General features: G+C 40.8%; 1 pseudogene across 1 annotated transcript; it reads left to right on the top strand.

Annotated features, from left to right (window-relative positions):
* The first annotated feature begins 608 nt into the window (after positions 1 to 608).
* LOC308349292 (dolichyl-diphosphooligosaccharide--protein glycosyltransferase subunit TMEM258-like) lies at positions 609 to 831 on the top strand (annotated as a pseudogene). The gene has a single exon. The product of its transcript is annotated as a dolichyl-diphosphooligosaccharide--protein glycosyltransferase subunit TMEM258-like (transcript).
* The last annotated feature ends 21612 nt before the right edge of the window (positions 832 to 22443 follow it).

Here is a 22443-nt window from a genome sequence, read left to right as displayed (position 1 = left end):
CTCTAGGTGTGGTCCCGTGATGCCGGGAGAACTGGTCTCCACGTGTTTCCCTGAGCCCTAGCATGGAGCCTGGTCAATAAGCACTCTTGAATTGAGTTCAGTTTTCCTCCAGAGAATCAAAATGTTGAGAATGGTTAAAGAACTTCTGCCAGATATGAGCTACAACTGTATGGAGGGTAAAGAACTGAGAAAGTGGAGTAAGTTCAAGGGGGAAAAAAAAAAAAAAAAGCCAGATTCCTCGTAGCAATCTAAGATACTTATAGCAGAGCCATAGTTGTTGGGCAGTAGGTCTAAAAGAGCTCTCAAAGAGTGGGGTAATGTTCCCCGATCCTGTGGCAAATACTTTCCTTCACCCACAGTGCTGAAAGGGAAGACCTATTTGCCCTTGATCTCAGACTGCTTTCTGCGCATCTTAATTCCTGAGACCCAAGGGCACAGAAGGTGGCAGTCATGGATTATCTCATATTGTATCTCAGTTCAGTCTCTCAATTTCACAAACCATTTGCTAAGGTTCAGACAAGACCTTAGCAAAGTAGTAAGATCCTCAAATCTCAGGGTTATTAAAACACACCAGTGATGGAGCAGCGGATTAGGCTATGCCTAGTAAGATGGAGATCATGGCCATGAGCAGATACACCAGCCCAGTGAACCCTGCTGTCATCCCCCATCTGACCATGGTTCTGTTGGCCATTGGTATGTTCTTTACCCCCCCGGTTCTTCATTTATGAGGTTACCTCCACCAAGTACACTCAGGGTATCTGTGAAGAGCTCCTCATCTCCTTGGTAGCCTCGCTCCTCATGGGCTTTGGAGTCCTCTTTCTGCTGCTTTGAGTTGACATGTATGGATAATAGCTCCCAAGGGTTCCAACCAGGTGGCTTCACTGAAGCCCTGCTTTTGTAAGCTTTTATTTATTTATTTATTTTTACTATTGCTGAAAGTGTCCCACCTGCTGCTCACAATTAAGGCAGTTGTGTGACTGTCCAAAAGAATAATAATAATTATCGTGTCACATAGTGCAATCATTAGTCACCTAGAATCTTTGGGGAATGTGCAACTCTGAATCATAGAGTATTCTAGAAAACAAGCTCATGCTTCATTATTAGTAATCAGAAATTAACACTTGGTTCTCAATATTTCTGTAGTCCTGTTGGGGATAGGAGGGCTTTCCCCTGTCATCCTCTGTTGGCAGCATCCCAGTGTGTGCTAGGTGAGTGGATTTGCCTTATGCTTTGGAGCGAACACAGAGTAAGCAGGGAAATGACCTGGGTATTAAGAGTACTGGGTACTAGTGCCAACTGTCTCATAAGTGATTTTACAACTTGGGAAAAGTGGCTGTACGTCTAGGTTGCAGAGTTGCTCCTAGCCGTACTGTTATAGAGTTCAACTTGATTGGTAGTTTTTGAACTAGATAGTAAGGAGGACCCTTAGAGACGGCCCTGGGGGGGGATAAGGTTATTGAAGATGGTCAATCAAATCTTTTGTTGCAAAATATTAAAAAGTTGTGTTTTTTACATTTAATCTTTTTTAAGTTTGGAATAATTATCCAAGTAATCTACTGCATGGAATTAAAAAGAGAAGATTCTGACATTAGTCAAATCTGGTTTTACATACCGGCCACTTACTAGCTGTGTTCCGAGGGCAATATGGTTAACTTTTCTGAGCCTTGGTTTCTTCATCTTTAATGAAGAAATAAGTGTAACCCAGCCCCCCCTCCCAGAAATTGGTGAGGATTAAATGAGTTATGGAATGAAATATGCTTTGCACAGCACATGGTACACTGTAAGGGTGCTATTGATTATGAAGGCCCTTCAGCTTGTAGTGTTCTGAGATTCTGAGAGTTTGACCCTGTGATTCTACTGGAGTATTACCGCAGCCGTCACCATCTTCTGTAAAGTTAAAGCAATTTCTAAACCTGAGCTGTCAGACGCTTGCAGGACAGGGTGTCAGCCCAAGTGGGAGAAGGTCTACGAAGGTGATCCCTTCAAGGCCATCATAGCTTGAGAATTTGTTAGAAGGTGACGGAACTTTCCTCTAGCTCTTAGATAGGGTGGGAGACATTCTGTTCTTGGTCTCTTCCTTCTTTTCTTACCCCAACTGTGCAGGGCTATTCTGGGTCTATGTATTTTAGGAGCCATAATGAGGTGCTTCTCATCATACCTTGCCATTTTCAGGCAGCTTTTACTAGCCGCCTGGACACGGGGACAACATAGCAATTTAAGAGCTATAGTGGACTAGGCTGGAAATAGAGAGGCCCGCGTCTCAGCAGCAAGAGATGAGGCTGGGGAATTTGTGTTCTCCCCTTAGTAAAAGAGGAATGCTGAAATGGCTTCCAGTCACACACAGAAATGTTTTAGGGATGAGAAACCAAACCTCCTCATGCTCATACTTCAATATGCCTGGAGAATACAAAAGAATAGGTGATCTCTTGAAGCAGCAAAGAGCCAACTTCAGTAGATCTAGAGTAGAAAAACGGAATTTCTTCACTTGCTAGAGCGTAAGAGCTGTCCAAGCTACCTGATGATTCATTTTGAGCTCAGTTTCTACTTACATGGGAATAAATTTGAAGAAAGTAAATCTGTCAGTCACATCAGCCTCCAAGGCAAATGCTACCCATATAAATGCCTTCAAATTCTGAATGACCAATCATCCCTTCTTCTCCTATAGCATGAAACACTCTAGAATTACAAAGTGAGTCTTCCTACACATGACTTTCCAAAGCCTGGGCATTTTCCATTTTTCTGTTTTTTGTTTTGTTTGTTTTTGTTTTGTTTTGTTTTGTTTTGGGTTATTATTACTATTATTATTACTACTCTGAAGCTATGTAAGGACTCCATTGTGCAAGTATTCCTGGACCTCCAGTCTTGCATCCCAAAATTGCATATTCTCTGACACCATACTGGAGAATTTTTGTAAAAATATATATGCAGATTGATATCTCATTCCAAGAACCTCACATGTCCTGTTCTCTTATGACTGGGGGAGGGGGGGGTTTTGGAGGGAAGGAAAAAAAAATGCAGCAGCACACATTAATATTTTGCTCAAGTTTTCAAACGAAAAATGTTGTTCCCTGCTTCAAACCTAGGGTAAAGGAAGTGCTTGTCTCCAGGAGCTGACACTTTCCTGGTCATATTTCAGATACAATTAGCCCCCATTGATGGCAGTGGTTGATCTATCAAATGAGCAGCTAATCTTATCTGTGGTTCACAAATGGCTCAGATGGTAGCTTGTGACTTTGATTACTGGAAGACTGGACCCCATCAGACGGCTTTGCTCCAAACAGTGGTCCTTTCAGCCTTCTGCTCATGGAGATCAAAGCACTCTCCCCTCTCCCTATCTGCAGGGAAGCTCATTAGAGGGAGGCTGTCAGGGTTATAATCACGCAACAGTTTTACTTCTGGGTTATAACGCTTTCCCCTTCTTATCAGCCTGTGAGGTCCAAAGTGAGAAGGATAAAGGAGGTACCGATGACATATGATACATTTAATAGGCTCACTGGTGACTGCCTGGCCCCAGCTCTCTGCCACTGCTGCCTCACTATTGACGGACTCCCCTCCCCCCCCCAGACCTGTAAGGATTATTCTTTATTCCCGGGGGCAAGAGATGGGGGAGGGGCAGTATTCACTGTCTCCTAAGACTTGCTTTACTATAAGAACAGAATCAAATAAAATAGGAGCTTCTAAGCCCAAAGATCTGCCTTTAAACTTCATCTCTTTCATACAGTAGCTGCGTGAACTTGGATGTTTTGCTGTGATCTTCAGTCTCTCCTGCAAAATATGAAAATTAACACTTTTTTCCATTGGAACTAATATGCAGATCTCAGGTCTTCTTCTCCCAGAAGACTTCTGTTATAACCTGAGTTTCCCTGCCCCTCCCTTCCCCCTTCACCCTGCGGAGTTACAGCACCTCCCTACTGTCACTGCTCCCTCTTCTGTCTCCCAGGGCGTTACCTCTAACACTGCACTTGGCAAGCCTGATTTTCTGTCAACTTGCCTTTCCCTCCCCAACAGACAGTGAAATCCTCAAGGCATAGAGGATTGAAGCTCCATATATCAGAGAATGCCTTCACTTAACTCACAGTTGATGCTAAAGGAATGTTTGTTGTCCTCACTGAATGAAGTACTCTTACACTAACAGGATTTACAAAGCTCAAGGGGAAGGGCTTGCCCTTATTAGCGGATGTATTCTCTTTTAGAGATTCACAGGAACTCAGGTCAGTGACCTATTTTAGTGCTTCTAGGGTGGAACCCAAGAACTTCCAGGGTTTTTTGTGGTTTTTGTTTTTTAAGATTTTGTTTATTTATTTGAGAGAGGGAAAAAGAGCACAAACAGCAGGGAGAGGCAGAGGGACAAGCAGACTCCCCACTGAGCAGGGAGACCTATGCAGGGCTCTAGCCCAGGACCCCAGGATTGTGACCTGAGTGGAAGGTAGATGCTTAACCGACTGAGTCACCCAGGTGCCCCAAGAATTTACAGACCCAACAAGTTCCCACCTTGAGAACCACTGGTATGACCAAATCTTTCTATTTGTAGTTGAAGACATTGAGGCTCAGACTGGAGAATGACTTGTGCAAGGCCAGCTAATTAGTCAGAGGCATTCAGCATGTTCTTATTTCTAAGTAGTTTATCGAAGTCAACTCTGTCACGTGTATGTACTTTGAAACATATAATGAATACATCTTTCTGTTAATTTTTTTTTTTAATTTATGTTGAGCTCCTTAAGGCTTTAAACTTTTGTCTTTTAATTCTAAATCTCATAGTCATTTCACAACATAGTCATTTCATAACTTGCTGTTTTCATGTTAAGAAGCGATTGTACTCATGCTGCCAAGACTCTGGCTGAATTATTATCTTTATTTGTCGCTTGTCTTCTGTATCTTCACTGATGCTTTTAGAAATATCTGGGAAGAAATGCCCAGAGGAACCCAGCTCACAGAAGAATCAGAGAGGAACTCCTAGCATCACGTGGCAGACTTGGTGTCTTCATCACATAGCCCAGCATAACCTAGGTCAGGTTTTTACCCATTCACCCAGATGGGAATGTGGGGCTCCTGCCAGCAGCAGTCATTACCAGAAGAATGAGAAACAATAACCATTGCCTATGGGAGTGGGAGCTCTGGATCTGGATAGGCCGAGGTTTAATTTTCACTTCCTCATATCCCTGGCAGAGTAAAATTGCTCAGGGATTTAACAGGAGACGCATTTTGTTATTCCATAAACTAGGAGATGTATCTACTTCACAGCGTCATTGTAAGAATTAAAAGAAGGACTTTGTAAGCATCATGGACTGTGTTGGGAACATACCAAGTAACCCGCCAAGAGGAGGGAGGACCTTCTCCTCCTCCTCTCTTCTCTTTCTACCTCTCTTCACCTCCTCCTCACCCTCTCCCACTATCATCAAAAAACCGACATGGCAGAACATGGGTGAAAAATGTAACCCAGCTGGAAAAATAAGCAAAATACACTGTGTTTTGTTTTGTTTTTTTTAACCTATCTCCTGATTTACTTACTATTCTTTCTTCAACATGATTTTAACTGTGATTTTTTTGTGTGTGGAAATCCACTTAAAACTTTTAAGAAAGAAGTTATTTGTAGTTAAAATAATGACCTTTCCATTAAATATAATTTGGGAGGCATTAGTACTAATTGTAATTATAATGGAATTTATGTCCGACACATTATAGTTCATGTGATGAAAGAAAACCAGGCACTCCCCAGAAATCAGTGACATACTTATCAGAATATTAATCTCCTTCAGTTACTCTTTAAGAGAATAAATAACTAATCAGTCACTGACTGCTAATATAATATATAACCTTTTGCTAAGATGGATGATAATTTAAGCTTCAGCAGAATATATTTATTTAACTGACAGAAATCATGACTCAATTTTATTTGTTTTAAGTGTTAATGCAGTAAAGCAGACTAGCAATAATGCTTGGAAAACGGAAATTTTTGAGTAATAATTTTTTAAATTAATCTTTGTGAGAAATAATAAATTCCATCTTAAACATTCGACATATATCTGAAATGTTTGTTAATTATCCAGTCTTATTAGTTAAGTGGTCCCTGAGAATTATCTTTAATCTGTGTTAGGCCCATTCCTTGAGTATAGTTGTTTTGACCAGCAAATTTTATGGCATATGATTTTAGCTGCAGAAGTTTTGAGAAAATGGGCAAATAAATGTTGGTTGACCCAGACCAAAACTAGCTGTTATGATTCTGAATAAATTACAGGTATTAATCAAATTTGTTGGTATCACTTTTTTCTACTATAGTGGAAGAAGGGGAATAGGATCTCATTAAGAGAGAAAAACACACACCTAAATGTTGATTTATTTGTTTTTTATGATTATATCCCAAAAGCAGGTGTAATCTCCATTGGCTGGTCTTTCATCATGGTTCTGCTAAGGTCTAGCTAACAGAGTAGGTAGGACTAGCTGTTCTCTTGGTTGGGGAGGAGCAGGCCTTTCTTACCAGTGTGTGTGAGAGAAATAACAACATGATAGAAGACTCTATTTGCATATGGAGGGACCTTTAGGTAACGAAATACTGCAGTCCTGACTACCCTTCACGCCTTTGGAAGAGGACGTGGTTATGCAATTTGTGATTTGGGAAAGGAAATAGAACTAAATATCATGTGCCTCTTTAGAAACCAGCCTGCTTAAAGAGAAAGTACCATCTGGTTTGCTCTCAATTATTTAGAGAACAGTCTTAGACCAGAAGGTTCTATCCTTTCAGGGACTCAAAGAATTATTAATCTCTGCAAATTATCAGTGTCTAACTAAAAATGGGATAAGATATTTGCAAACCCACTTAGTTGAAAATCTAAATTTACCCTCTCTCAGTATTTTGTGAATTAACTCAGGATGAAAAGGGCATTTTTTAAAAAAGATTTTATTTATTTGAGAAAGAATGAGAGAGAACACAAGAGGGGGGGAGGGTCAGTGGGAGAAGCAGACTCCCCGCTGATCAGGGAGCCCTACTTGATCCCAGGAGTCCAGGGTCATGACCTGAGCTGAAGGCAGACGCTTAACCAACTGAGCCACCCAGAGGTCCCGAAAAGGGCATTTACTTACTTATTGAGCCATCCGTCAATCCCTAGCAGAGTGTGTGGGAATCCTGATTCTCTAGAGACTGATGGAAGCAGCCCCAGACACATGTATGGACACTTAGACCATGTCAGGACTCAGAAAAGTTTGGTAGGTGAAAGATCACACACAGGTCTGAAGACCTCCTGTGATTCTCCACTTCCTGATGTTTGTGTAACAAGGCAGAAATAGGCTCTGTGATTTAAATGGCTCTGGTATTTCATTCATTTCATTCTCCATTTCCATCAATACCTCCATTGTAGGTGTGCATCTTCCCAGCCTTCCATGTCCTTTACACCAGGGTTGCTCTCGAGAGATGGGATGCATGTATAATGCAATGTGAACAAGAGAACAAGACAGCTAATCTGTCCCTGAGCTTTCCTGAGACCAGAAAGAAGGTGATACAGATGCCCCCGTGGTGACATCAGCCACACTTGTCATTTGGGTGTGTGCTCTGTGCTGCCTCCAAAGATAGATGAGCTCGGATGTTTCTTCTGAAAAATTCTCTTCTTGGAAATGTAACTGGGCCAACGAGTGTAAGAGTGACTCTGAACCATGCTTTGTTCTGAGATAGAAATGGGCCATGAAAGTCCCAATGAAACGATGCTGCAAACGTTTAGAGAAAGGAAGAAGATGCTTGGTCCAGTGGGTGAGCGCTGCCTGCAAATAATCTCAACCCCCCCACTCTTTGGGCAGTGGGCTCCTCTGAGTCTGACTGTGGTTTAAAAACCTGGGTGATTCCGCAGAGTAGACATTCACCCAGAGAAACAGAGATCACAAACTCCTCTCTTCTAAGATGTGGTTTGCCGAGGACTTCCCTGCCTGGGTTTTCATGGTGAGCGACAAGATTGGGGAAGCCTATTCATGACTGAGTCATCTGTTCGAACTTTTAGCTGGGAGATGGAGGAAATGGTTATCCGTTTAATCCTATTCATGTATTCATGTATCCATACATTTACGTATTTATAAGATATGTTTGAAATGCATATTCCTTATCACTTCATATTAGCTATGGGGGGGGGGGGGTTGCAGAATCCAGCGGTAAATAAGACATAAGTCCCAGTGAGCTCGCAGGCTGGCGGAAGAAGCAGAGGAGGATGCCGGGAATCACAATGAACTGCAACAAGGTCTGTGGTATTAAGAGCACAGAACTGGCTCCCAAAGCTCGCCCTCCTGGAGGAGGGGTGAAGGCTTCTCAGTGGAACTGGTATGGGAGGGGAGGCTGAGCTAAGGAGGTCCTTCTTGGCCAGTGGAGAAGGAGAAAATTCAGTGGAGTCCTGTTTGTTTAGGACTTTACCTCCCATGGTTTTAGAGGATTATTTCTCTGGGGGCCATGATGTATCTCCAGTAGCCACTTAATTGTTGCCATCCCAGTTGATATCAGACTCTGTAATAGGCAATTTTATATAAGTTATTCTGATTTCTTACAGCAACCCTATGAACTTGAGACCATTATTCAATTTTTGAAAAGGAACTAAAGGTCAGGATGGATAAATACTTCACCCCAACGTACCCAGAGGGCATATTCCCTCTCCGAGTCACAGAAAGCCCTCAGGAGCAGGGAACTTGCCCGCTGGAGCCTGGCTGAGCTTGGATTCCTCCCTCCGTCATGTCACAGCAGTGGATGGTGAGTGAGCGTCTCCTCTTCAGAGGTCAGATGGGCACCTGCTTATCTGCAGGTTCCCTAGCTCCTCTCCCTGCAGCCCTAACCCCCCCCCCGATTTCAGTTTTGATTTAGCTCTTTATTCCATCCCCGGCTGTAACATATGGACGAAGCCAGGGGGAGGCTTCTGCCGCTAACATGCCAAAAAGCCTTAATCTCTTTCGGCTATGAAGTTCTCTTCAAAATATGTGGGAAGGCTTAGTTGTCCTCTTCTCTCACCTCTTCACCCACCCATCCCCACCTTCGCCTCCTTTCAGGCGCAGCGGGCAGTCAGTGGGAGTGGGGACTAGACAGCCCAGAAGTAGCCTTTCCCAGCAGGGCTACAATCTCTCTCTCCCTCTCTGGTAATGCTTCTGGTAATAAAACTGTGCTTCATTGACCTCGTGGTTCTCAAAGGCAGAGTGGATATTGTTTGGAGCTCATTTTCTCCAGGCACTTTTAACAAAGTATGCTTTCGGAGATATCACGTAACTGAAAGACAGAATTAAGTGAGAATGTCAGAATTCTGGCAACAAGTAGCCCTCTGCTCGTGGTTTTCATTGAAAAGCGTATAGAATTACCTATTGTTCCAGATATTAGCTTTCCGTACCCAGCATATACATATTTAAACAGCATAACAAATGGGCTATGTTATAAAGCACCTATATGTCACCAAGGCCCAGAAAGCCTGTGCTGTGCCAAGGCCTGGAGACATCTTTCCAAGTCCCTCACATCTGAGGGGCTGATTGTCTCCGTGCTTGGGGTGGGCCAGCCAGCCTGAGTTTAATAGCAAACATTCTCAGGTTTTTTTCAGATCCGTGTATAAAACAACTTTCATTTGATTGTGACATCTGCTTGCAAGGAGCAAATCCCCAGCACCACTGGTATATCTTGTCAGGCCAAAAACCAGAGAGGCTCTATTTGGGGGTTTCTTCAAACACCATGACTCAGGCTCTAGACCATACCCTTGCTTGCTCTAGGGAACATTATCAACCTATGGCTCAGGGTTAAGGGTTGGGGCTGGGGTATCGTTAGTGTTTTCATCACTAGCTGAAATGTACAGTCTGACAATCACCATGCCCGCAGATCAAAGGCAAGGGGAGGGGTTATCTGCTGCCAGCTGTGCTGTGACTCTGAGCACATTTCTGGCGAACTGACCCCAAGGTGAGCTGCAGAGGGAAACAGTCTCCAGTGGATGGCTGGATGTGGGCTCACATAGGAGAGGTTTCTAAGAGCAAATTCTCTGTCGCTTCTGTTTGGGTAGCTCCATGGTGTCTAGCTGTAACAGCATGGGATGCTTGGGAACTGGTGTTTGATTGATGTGGGGAGAAGCTTGTCAGTTTGTAGGAAGATTAGCCTGGCGGAAGTGAGGTGCTCTGGATTGTCATCCTAGGTCTGCCACTGCTTTGCTTTCTGAAACCCACGCTCCAGTCACACTGACCCCTTGACCAGTCCCTGCACAGAGCATGGTCCCTCCCAGTTCTGCTTTTCACATGGTGCACTCACTAGTGGGATATATTTTTTTTATTATTGTGTTATGTTAGTCACCATACAGAACATCATTAGTTTTTGTAGTGTTCCATGATTCATTGTTTGTGTATAACACCCAGTGCTCCAGGACCCAGCAATTGCACTACTGGTATTTACCCCAAAGATAAGGATGTAGTGAAAAGAAGGGCCATAAGCACCCCAATGTTCATGACAGCAATGTCCACAATAGACAAACTGTGGAAAGAGCCGAAATGCCCTTCCACAGATGAATGGATAAAGAAGACGTGGTCCATATATATGATGGAATATTACTCAGCCATCAGAAAGGATGAATAGCTGATCTTTTGCATCAACATGAGTGGGAGGAAGAGATTATGCTAAGTGAAATAAGTCAAGCAGAGAACGTCAATTATCATATGGCTTCACTTATTTGTGAAACGTAAGAACTAATGGGATATTTTGCTTTACGTTCCTTGCAGGACAAACTGAGCCTTTGTTCTCCAAGGCTCATCCTACATGTGCCTCCTTTAGGATTGATGAGCATTTTCTCACATCCTTAAAAGAATAAACTTTCCCTCTCTCTGTGCTCCCAATGTCGCACATATCTGCTGGAGTAGTTACTACCAGGCATTGTTTGTGTGTCTGTCATTGTGAGATGTGACTACCTCTCAAAGGTAGTCACATCTTTGTGACTATTCACTCTGTTCTCCAGATGGCTATTATGGCACCTGGCTGGCAGAGCTGAATAGATGTTAGATGAGTGAATGCATGCATAAGAGAACAGGCAGATGGATGAGATGAAGTGTTCTCTGCATCCTTGGAGGGAAAGCATTTCCTTTGGATGCAGGCTTGTTTCTACAGGAAGAAATGTTTCCTGATCTTCTGGTTGCTCCCATTTTTCCATCATGTCTACAGTTGCTGGAGAGGGAAATCTGCTCTCTCAAGTTATTAGCTTCCCTCCCTCTCAGATTCATAAACTCTCCATTCAGTGTTTGTTGTTCATGCCGTGCTGGCCTTAATCTTTATTAAAGCATGCAGTTTCTTACTAGAAAATATTCTGTTCCCTCTCAAGTCATAATGTCTAGCTTCTTCTGGCAATTTCTGAGAAGCCATTTCTTTTCTCTCTGTACAAAATACGGTTCTTACGCTATCCAGATCCATGCAGCTATGCTAACCCTCTCTCTGGATCTTGGGGTGTTGGCCATTAGAATCTTCTAGACTAAAATGTATGAGCAAAAACTTGAGCTAGTTCTATAGTGTGGTGCCATGTTCCTGCAGTTGCTGGTCTCCACTAGAGCTTGAGGAGTCTTATATACTATGTCAGCTGACAAAGAGAGTTTGACTGGACCCCTGGGGACTCTGGCCCTGGGAAGCCTGATGACATAATCCAGGAGTTAATAGATTTTTACAGGGGGGAGACAGAGACAGGAGAAAGCCATTGGAAGAAATATCCTCCCTTCCTCAACCCCATGTAGTATTCTGAGAACAGGTAGTCGATATTGTGTGTGCATGTCTTTCTCGAGATGATGTGAGAAAAAGAGCAACTGTCCATGTTTTTTTCATGAAGCTGTACCCAGATGGGCAATGCGCCCCCTCATCTTTAAATTTGTTCTTCCTGCAACTCCCCTGCTTACTTCTGTCCTGGTTCTCTGGGTCACAATCCCAAGTATTAGCAAGTAAGCTTTTCCCTCAGTCTCTGTTTTTGACAGATCTGCATTAAAACAACTCCTTGGCCAACTCAGATTAGTTTGACCTCCTTTGTGTTCTCATAATGCAGGGCGCATGTATATCTCACTTTCCACACAATATCCCAATTATCTACTTTTGTGTCTCTTTCTTCTTCAGGATTATATATCTCTTGAAGTCAGAGACTACATTGTACTTATTTTTTTAATCTCTGGCACCTAGCACAGTGCCTGGCATAAATTAGACCTCTGAAAAGAGTAAATATTTGCCGGATGACTGACTGTAAAAGAGAGCTAGAATTTCCCTGATCAGGGAGAGATTCCAACAGACCTAGGAAATATTTTAAATGGTTCGCCATCTCAATGTGTGGTCTCTTTTGGCTTCACCTAAATTGAGTCAGGGATGCTGCTAGCAATTACATCACACTATAAGATTATAATTATATCCAATAATCATGATAATAATTACTACAATATGCTTGGCACCTATATATTTTAATGCTATTAGATATTTCACATACATAATCTCATTATTGCAACAAACATATTAGGTTGTTGTTACATACTTTGGACTTTTTGGAAATGTAGCTGGACAATGGGCCTTGACTAAAGACTTTCTTGAGAGGATGTTAAAGGTTGTTTTAATTATAGTTTTTAAAAGGGAAGAGGGATTTCTTGGAGGTTAATACTATATCTACCAGCATTCACCAACTGGCACCTAAATGCCCAAGGCAGAAGTACTTTAAAAAAAGAAAAAGAATTTCATCCTCAATTAATCCAAATGTGACTTTGTAGCCAACACTCTTATTCCACTTTTTGCCCCTTTTTATGTATAAATTATATTGTGACGTGAGCTCAGGATCATAGAACTAGTCACCTCTGTCATCCTGCTTCCACTGAGGTTATAGAAGTTAGCAAGATGTAACAAAGGGAATTGTGATCAGGGCACAGTGAATAATTGTAGGATTGAAAGTTTAGCCTGTTCTATAAACCTGCTGAAATCGTGTAAATATGTTGCATGAGCATCTGGGGGGGGGGGGGAGTCCAGTTTTCTAGAGTAAGTGTTATATCAAATTCTTAAATGGATTAAGGATCACTGAGTTTAATTCTATGTGAATCTCTATCTTGAGGAAGGCTGTGATGAATGGGGACAGAGCTCTGTGCCTCTGAGATCCCTGATAGACAGCTGAGTTTTGAATGACCAGGGATTGCAAGAATGAACTCACCTGGTCATTCATGCTTTAGGTGCCTGAGTTGAAGCCTAAGTATAAAGGAGCTCATAGTATTTGCTTTTCTCTTTCAAAACTGTGTCCTCCCTTTATTGTGGCTCTGTTGTCAGGATTTCTTATTATGATGTAATCCAGCATAACTTGTCCAAAACAATATTAGATTTATTCCATTTGTTAAAAGAAGATATCACTAGTATGTGGCCCTTTTGGCAAAATCTCAATTCTTAGTTCTAGGCATGGGTTCAATCACCTGTTGCTAAGATACTGCAAAAAAATATTATCTGTTTTTAAGTGTTCCTTTTTAATTGAATATACTGCTGCTTTGAAATATCAGTGCAAAGGTTAAATAGGTCTTTGAAATCTTATATTCTTTTTTAACTAGCAGAGCTATTTCTGAGTATTTCAAATGGAGAGCTGCTGTCTCCGTGAAGTTCCTTGATGGAGTTGTGCAGAAAGGAGCACTCACAGAACAAATGCATTATGGAAATAGAGACTCAATCAGACGCATTTATGCCAAAAATGCTGGTCACAGTCATTGATTCTGCATCAAAGCTATGAGGGAAAAGGCAGACACGAGGCCGCCATTCCAGTTAGCAACCCCAATTAGCCCTGTTTAGTTTTTTGTGTTTTGTTTGTTTGCTTGTTTGTTTTTTTGTTATTTCAGAATAGTAATACAAAGCATCCCCATGAGGGTCTGGGCCAGCGCCTCATAATCAAAATCATTAATATTTGTGTGACAAAACATTTTAGTGTTTATGTTCAGTTGTATCAGTTCAGGTCCAACTCTGTGGTCAAGTAAGTTTTCTCAAACTTAGGAAAACACGTGGGTGTGAGGAACATTTTTGATGTTTTGTAATGTAAATAGATAATCATGGACCATTCAAATGGAGAGAAACTCCAGGGTGTACAAGATTCAGAGTAATTTCAGACACCTGATAGCCTGGCCTGTAGCAAGTTTGGGACTGGAGTCCAGCAGGCTGGAGGGAATGATGGATTCAACATTCACAGAAAGCCCAGACTAGGCAGTCAGCAGTGACCAGCTCGGAAGAACAGAGGTCTACAACCATGGTTGACACTTGGAAGGACTGATAAGAATTTAGAGACATTGAGACCATCCTGTGTCTCTCCTCAATCCAAACACTTCCCTTACTCCACACAGTCACTGGGCCAGTCCTGCCTGCCTCTCTAGAACCCTACAACAGTCTCTTCTACTAATCTCCCTGCTTTGTTCCAGTCTTCTTATCAGTCTTTTATATCTGCCTCCATTGTGACCACTCTATGAAGTGAATCTGAAGTGTGACAGTTCAGTGGTTTCCCTATTGGTTTCCTATGACCAACAGGGAAAGTTGCTAAAAAGTGGGGCCCTGTCCTGTCCCCATCTTTTGTCTTAGTTCTCACTTCTCTTAAGCTCTTGCAACACAGTCATCTCTGGATCATGCCGATCAGTGTCTCTACCCTCAGAATACTCTGGATACTTCTCGCTTCCTCACACTGATTCCTACCCATTCTGCAAGACTTGACATCAGACAACTTCTGTTCCAGGCCCCAAACTGACCTTACATGCCTCCACAGTTATCGCACAGCTATCTCGATGCAATTAGCACTTTTCACAAAAATTGCCTGTGTACATTCCTCTTCCATATGACTATGAGCTTGTTGAGGGGAAAATCCATTTCTCTCCTATCATATTACCTCTCAAGTTTTAGCACAGTGCTTGGAACATGGATTATCCTCAGTAAAAAGTTATTAAGCTATGGGTGCAATGTCAAGGCAGATAAAATTATGGAATATAGGCGTTCAGGAAACATGAAGAAGAAGCACTATGGACAAAAAACTCCCAAGTGACATAAGAAAGGACACATACTATCCTAGAAGTGTTAGAAGTATTATGAGATAGTGAATATAGAGCCTCTAGATTATTCTGACACCAATAATATGATCTCTGTCCCTGTCATTTCCTCTGTCCCTGGTAGCAGAGTTACTTTAACCAAATGGAAGATATTTTCTTAAAATGATGTTGCATAGGGGAGCACTTTTGACAATAGGGCCCTAGTGTAGCTATGAAAGTAAACTGTGAAGTTTCCAGGGAAGGTTATGATACATGGTTGGATTTTCGTGCTGCACTACCCACCCTGGGAGGTAAGCTGGGTTGTCTTACATTGGTATCACATCATTGTCATGACCCAGGGGTTTTAAGCAGAACCCATGGAGATTGACTATGATGGAGTAGATAAATTTCTAGTCCATGGAGCAGAAATCCATCCCAATCCTAGTTCTCACATTTGCTGTGCTCTTAAGAAATTAGTTGCCATCGCTTTGTATTTGATTCTTCTTCTCTAAAACAGAGATAACAACAACCGTAAAGGGCTATTGTAAGTATTAAATGAAAAATATATATAAAAACATCTATGAAAAATAATATACACTCAAATACACGTGGATACTTCAGAAATTACATTACCTGGATTGTTAGTATGATGAAAGATAAAAACATCATTCTATGATAGACTAGATTTTGATGTTATGGTAGGAAAATATGTTACTGTAATCATCTGCAAAGTCATTAGATCAAGAATGACTTTAGTTGTCCATCCGGAATATAGCACTGAAAAAAAAATACTAAAAACTCTACTTCAACATATATTTATTTATAAACATCTTCATGCTGTTTTTGTCTTGTTTTGTTAATTTGTACAAAGTAGAGTGTCATTTAGACCCTCTATGACTAGGAACAACATCAAGTCAAATCCATTCAGAATATCCCTATACGCTTAATTATTAGAGAAAGACCATCTAAGATTCACAGTGAACCAAAGATTTAAGAGACAATTATTAAGTCAATAAGTACATCCCTAGGGTGACAGTTTAACAAGGGAGTAAGGGTGGGAAAGGGGTAAGAAAAATTATAATTATAAGAAATTATAAGACATATATAAATTATAAGAAATAAATTCTTATCTACCATGACAGGAAAATGGTGGATAATATCTAACACAGGTGGTTCAAGAGACCCCCATTCAGTGTTTTATCTCCATTTTAAATATATAGAAACAGGGGCCCCTGGGTGGCTCAGTGGGTTAAAGCCTCTGCCTTTGGCTCAGGTCATGATCCCAGGGTCCTGGGATCGAGCCCCACATCGGGCTCTCTGCTCAGCGGGGAGCCTGCTTCCCTTCCTCTCTCTCTGTCTGCCTCTCTGCCTGCTTGTGATCTCTGTCCGTCAAATAAATAAATAAAATCTAAATAAATAAATAGATAAATATAAAGAAACACATCCTGTAAATAATGAAACGTGAAAGCTGAGCTCTGTTTGAAGATCCAGCCTATGCATTCTAAAGGTAGACTGAATATAGCTGAAAAATACAGGTCAAAGTAGTAATACATTCATTAACAAAGGAGGCGAAAATCATATGGCCCAATCAGAATGTCCTGGAACTCGGGGGCTTCAGATTCCATGCTTTTAATTTGTACATACATCCTTTCCCTTCTTCCATAAAGAAGAGTAGTTAACCCTGATATCCCCAGGCATCTTGAAAATGTTGTCATTGTTATTACATGCATCATGGAATTGACCATATAAGCATTTCCATAATTATCATTGCTCTTAGAAATCTTTTAAGTCATTTTCTTATATTCATCCATTACCTTTCCTGTAAATTTAAAGTTTTACTCCTACCTCTGTCTTCCCTTTGCTCTCAGGAAATTCAGCTCTGCAATTTGTAAAGCAGATAGAAAAGTTATGAAAGGTGTTCTGTTAGAAAAGGATATTCTGGTTTCTTTGTCTAAAGGTGCTAAAGACCTGAATTTTAAGCAGTCTGAAAGTGTCTCTGATGGGTACTTTAAGTGGCTGTACTTCTCTATGTTCTTATTTGAGAGCCAGTGTAGCATAGTAGGGGGTTTTGGGATTGATACTCTTGGATTTGAAATTCATCTATCTAGGTACCTTGAGGCAGGTTTTCTCAATTTTCTTACCTAATAATGATATACATAACTATTACAGTTGTAGTAGAGACCTAAAGTATATGGAACATAGAACCTAGTGTCTGGGACATAATAAATGTAATAAAAATAGTAGGTAATATGCTTATGATTGGTATTAACAACAACAACAACAACAATAATAATAATAAACAACTGCCATCACCACTTGTCTCCATGATAATAATATTTTCCTTGGTATTATATGTATCACGGATTTGACAATATAAGCATTTTCCGTAATTATCATTGCTTTTAATAGTCTTTTAAGTCATTTTATCATATTTAGCCATCACTTTACTTACGACTTTAAAACTACCTCTGTCTTCACTAATGGCTTGATCTGAGGACTTGACATGAAATTAAAATACTATAGTGCTTCTTCTAGTCTTCATTTCTGCAGACTAAACATGCTTACTTTGTCTTTAAACAAAATCAGAAATAATAGGGGCGTCTGGGTGGCTCAGTGGGTTAAGACTCTGCCTTCGGCTCAGGTCATGATCCCAAGGTCCTGGGATCGAGCCCCGCATCGGGCTCTTTGCTCAGTGGGGAGCCTGCTTCCTCCTCTCTCTCTGCCTGCTTCTCTGCCTACTTGTAATCTGTCTGTCAAATAAATAAATAAAACCTAAAAAAAAATCAGAAATAATAAATAATGTATACGGTAGAGGTATTGAATTTTAAAGCTTGAGAGGACTTTAAACCCAAGGTTGTGTGGGTAATCAGTAGCCTCAGTTGGTCTAAAACCCAGGTCCTCAGTCCTACCCAGAGCCAGAGCTTAACATTAAAATGCACATGATGGTAACAAGTAGAAAATTAAAAATATAAAAATGCCGTTGAGTTGAATAATCAAGAATGTCTCCACCTAGTGGGCACACATGTAAGACTTTGATTTGGGGGCCAATTTGGGTCTATCATGCTCAGATTCCCTGAAGTTCATGTCAGAGCAAGATACTGACATATGCCTAAGGAGGTCTTATCCAACATCGCCTTGACACAGATGGAGAACCTCTTGAAGTTACTGTAACTGTTTTCCCTTATCCCCCAATGACCAGAATGGCTGGCACAGGCTTCAGTGAAGTTCAACTTGAACGTGCCAGTTTCTCAGAGCACGGTTAGACCTACAACCATGAAAGCTCCTGGGACAAATTCTATGCAACTAGAGAGAAATATGACATGCATAATTCTTCAACACAACATTTTGCATTCCTAGTATTTTTAATGAAGTCATCGTTTTTACTCTCTGTTACTTTACTTTGGTATGAGACATTGAAGGCCAGCGGCTTTCCTTGTCCTCTAGCCATGGCCCTTTGTATATACTGGAACTCTAGGGGCCTGGGATGCTGGGGGTGGTTGTGGCTCACAGCCTGGATGTAACAGGCAAGACTTCTTACCTGGCCCTGAGTAAGTCAAGTCAGAGAAGGTAAAACTGATTCTTTTGGAGTCTGGACAGGAAATTTTTAGAGATATGGGCCACTTGCTTTCCATTTTCTAATCTGAAATATGTATAGCCCATAAATATATTTTAAACAGAAAATCATCCTAGGCACTGTGGAGGATATAAAGAAATACTATTTCTCCTACAATTTCAGAAGGCAGCTGTAATGTATGATGTATATATATAACGTGTAATGTATACACATTAAGTATTGATATAATTAACAATTTAGATGTTTAATAACTGTTGAATACAGTGCTGAATATGTCTCCTCTTCCCATATTACCCCAAAAGATTCAGGCACAATATATTAGTTAGAAAAATGTGCTGCTGTCAACAACAGTATAGGAACAACAGTGGCTTAAACCATAAGGAGTTTATTTTTCTACTAAACCAAGAAGCCTGAGGTGGGCAACCATTGCTGTTTTGTTAATATAAGGGCCAGCTTCTCTGTGATTCTCCTGTCCCACAGAGACAGAGTGATAACAACTCTATCTTCAAAAGAGATCAAGAAAGAACCTGCATGCTTCTTTGAAGACATTCCTCGCCTGGGATGAGGATGGGTTTATCGTCCATTGAGGAATGGTGGAATAAATTATTCATGAGATAATCACATATTCCATATGTTGATGGATCTTAGATTTCAGCTAAATTGCCCCATCTCTTATGTCTAAATCATAGCTGCAGCACCTTCAGAAATCGCATTTGTGTTCAAGACTATAAAAGGTGAAGGGAGAAAGGACCTGTGCCAACCAAATCTCTGAAAGATAAGGACTTTTCTGTTGATCTCACTGGCCAAACTGGATGTATAGAAAGGCTTCTAAAGAAGGCTTGGAAATGGAGAAACAGAATGTCACAACTGACCCAAATCAATCTTAACATCTCTTGGGGCTGAGCACATCGATGCTACGAACAGATGTGGGCATCGGTTGTCAAAAAGTAAAGGTGAGGTGGGTACTGTTCAGCCAGTCTCTTTATGTGCCACACTCTTGCGTGTCCTTCTAGGTCATTTGCCTTAAGTAGTGGAGTAGATACTCAGAGCATTATAATCAATTGCTTAAGTGCTTTTTTTTTTCTCTCCCAATAAATTAATAGCTCCTGGAAGGCAAAAAGTATGTCTTGTTTTCCCTTATATTGTAGGATTTACCACATGGCCTAGAAAGAAAATGTTGCTTAATGTTCTGTGGAATTCCATTAAATTAAGTGCCTTGAGCAGAACAAGTTGAATTATAGAATTCTAGGATTACAGTTGTAGATTGTCAGAGTTTAGAAGTGAGAGTGACCACATTGGGTTTGGGATGGGAGAAAAAGGGATAAGAAAGGCTTTGCATAAGATTTAGTTTGTAAAGTACGTCTTGAACGGGTAGGGTTTCTTTTTTTTTTTTTTTTTAAGATTTTATTTATTTATTTGACAGATACAGACCACAAGTATGCGGAGAGACAGGCAGAGACAGAGAGGAGGAAGCAGGCTCCCCGCCGAGCAGAAAGCCCGATGTGGGGCTCGATCCCAGGACCCTGAGATCATGACCTAAGCCGAAAGCAGAGTCTTAACCCACTGAGTCACCCAGGCGCCCCTGAACCGGTAGGGTTTCTATCTGATTTAGTTTTATATAACACCCATTGCACCTAGGAGAGTATTTTTCAATAATGAGCTCTCTATATATATTTGTTGAACTCTATCACATCTGAGTAGAGGAAGAATCCAGGGAGGGAAACTTCGCTTACAGGTAGGAAATGCAAACAGGCACTTCCCCTCTCTTCCCCTCCCTTACCTTTCCCTTCTCACCTTGAAGCCCAAGGTCATAAGTGTGATCTCATGGTTCCACCCCCAGGTACTCTAGACTTTGGGCTTTAGTAGAACATATTGATGGCTCTCCTTAGGGTTAGAAGAAGGCTGTTTTCCACCTGCATGTTCTCAGAGATCTGGTATGCATCTAATATTAACTTGAGGCATGCAGATGACAGAGCTGGCAAATATAAGAGCAGTTACTTTTGGACAAACGGAGCTAACCATAGACCTTTGCTGAGAATGCCTGTTATCCAGAGGTTGAATGGATCCCTGGTTTTAAAGCGTTTGAGAAGACTCTCTACTCTTAGCATGTGATGGCAGGTCAGCCTCTGCTTTATCTCACTGAGGTCATATCAGCTGAGTTAAATTTACTGAGGCATTCAGTTGGAGCTGTAGACCACATGGACAGATACATTACTAATCCTTACTTATTGATTTGGAAAGAAATAGCAAAGAAACTCTTACTAGCTTAGTTTGCTTTATGTGAACAGAATTCCATAATTATCAAGGTTTTGTGATTCTTAAATGAAATGAAAATTCCTTTTGCTAGAACAGGGATAAGGTGTATAGAAAATTAAAGAATACTGAAGCTGTAGGAAAGCTGAGATTAACATAAGAGTGTGTCACTTCTAGCCAAGGAATCTTGGTCATGTCCAAGTGGACACTGCACTTGTCAGTCAAGACCCAGTAGCTCTTAAGTGGGGCCTTGCTTATATACTAGAACTTATCATTTAGAAATCTGTGTCTGTAAAATATTACTACTCCATTATTCAACATGATTTTCTAAAAATAAGTTCCATGTGCCAAGCATTGCATTCCATATAAAAGTTTCTTTGCCTTTGAAGTAAAGAGTTTTAATAATTATTATGTAAATGTGGCCCAATAAAGTAAGTCTGTCACTTCCCATCCCAGCAAAGTCTATAATAGGGAAGACTTGTAGGAGTTAAAAAACTACATCTAACTGTTGATAGGAATGATGTGAAATAATTGTGTCTTAAACCAACTGGGAGATTACTTTTCTCTTGAGTAAAAGAAATCAAGAGGGATACAGTCCTGAGAAAGTGTGATAGATATGTGCTATCATCAATGTTCTGGGTCCCTTTCATCTGCCTGCTCCACCATCCTTAACACATGGCATCCATCCTCAAGATCACAAGATGGCAGCTGGGAGTCTTACTGCCACATACATTTTATAGGAAGAAATAAGAAGGAATGGGGAGTGAACAAATGGTATACTTCCCATCTGAGTAAGACCCCTTAAAGAGCTTTTTTTGTAAGCCCCACACAGCCACTTCTCCTTTAATCTCATTGACTACTTTCTAGATTCAAGAAAACCTGGAAAGTGTCCCATAGCTGGTCACCCTGCAACACCCAATAATATATGTTTTTGCTAGTAAGAAATACAGAGGAAGGTGGATATTGGGGATGTAGTTAGCAGTCTCTGCCACAAGGCAGTGTGGGATAAAGAGGGAAAACATAGACTTGGTTGTCAGATAAATGCCGGCATTTACTAAATTAATCTGTGGAATCATTTGACCAATCTTGGATGGTTCATTTAATAGTTCTAGTTAATAGTTAACTCACCTATAAAATAGGAATATATGATGAAAGTCTTGCTGAGTTGTCTTCAAGATTAAATAATATACCTTATGGTTTAACGGATGTTTGGTGTGCCATTCCTGTAGCTATTTTTTTTTTTGGTTTTGGATTTTTTTTTCCAGCTTCCTAACAAAATATTGCAAAGACATGTACAATAGAAAAAATTAAGGACATTGACAAATATGTCAACATCTTCTACCAACTGTAGGCATATATGGCATTAAGGAAAGAAAAAAATAATAAACTTCACCAGGTTTGTGAAAATAAGACCACATGCAAAAAGACAGGAAAATACTTAATCCTGCCATCCTTTTCTCCTTATGCAGACACCCAGGGTTTTTATCAACCAAAAACAAACAAGCAAACAAACAAAACAAATACATTAAAAAAAAAACATGTAGACTTACTATACAATTAATTTCAAGGCTAATATCAGAAGACATTCCTTGTTGACTTCCACCAAATATTACACAGCTCATCTCTTTCTATCTTTGGACAAATGTCTCTGT

Source organism: Martes martes (assembly GCF_963455335.1).
Source record: "Martes martes genome assembly, chromosome: 9".
Lineage (NCBI taxonomy): Eukaryota > Metazoa > Chordata > Mammalia > Carnivora > Mustelidae > Martes > Martes martes.
This window is presented reverse-complemented; position numbering and strand designations above follow the sequence as displayed.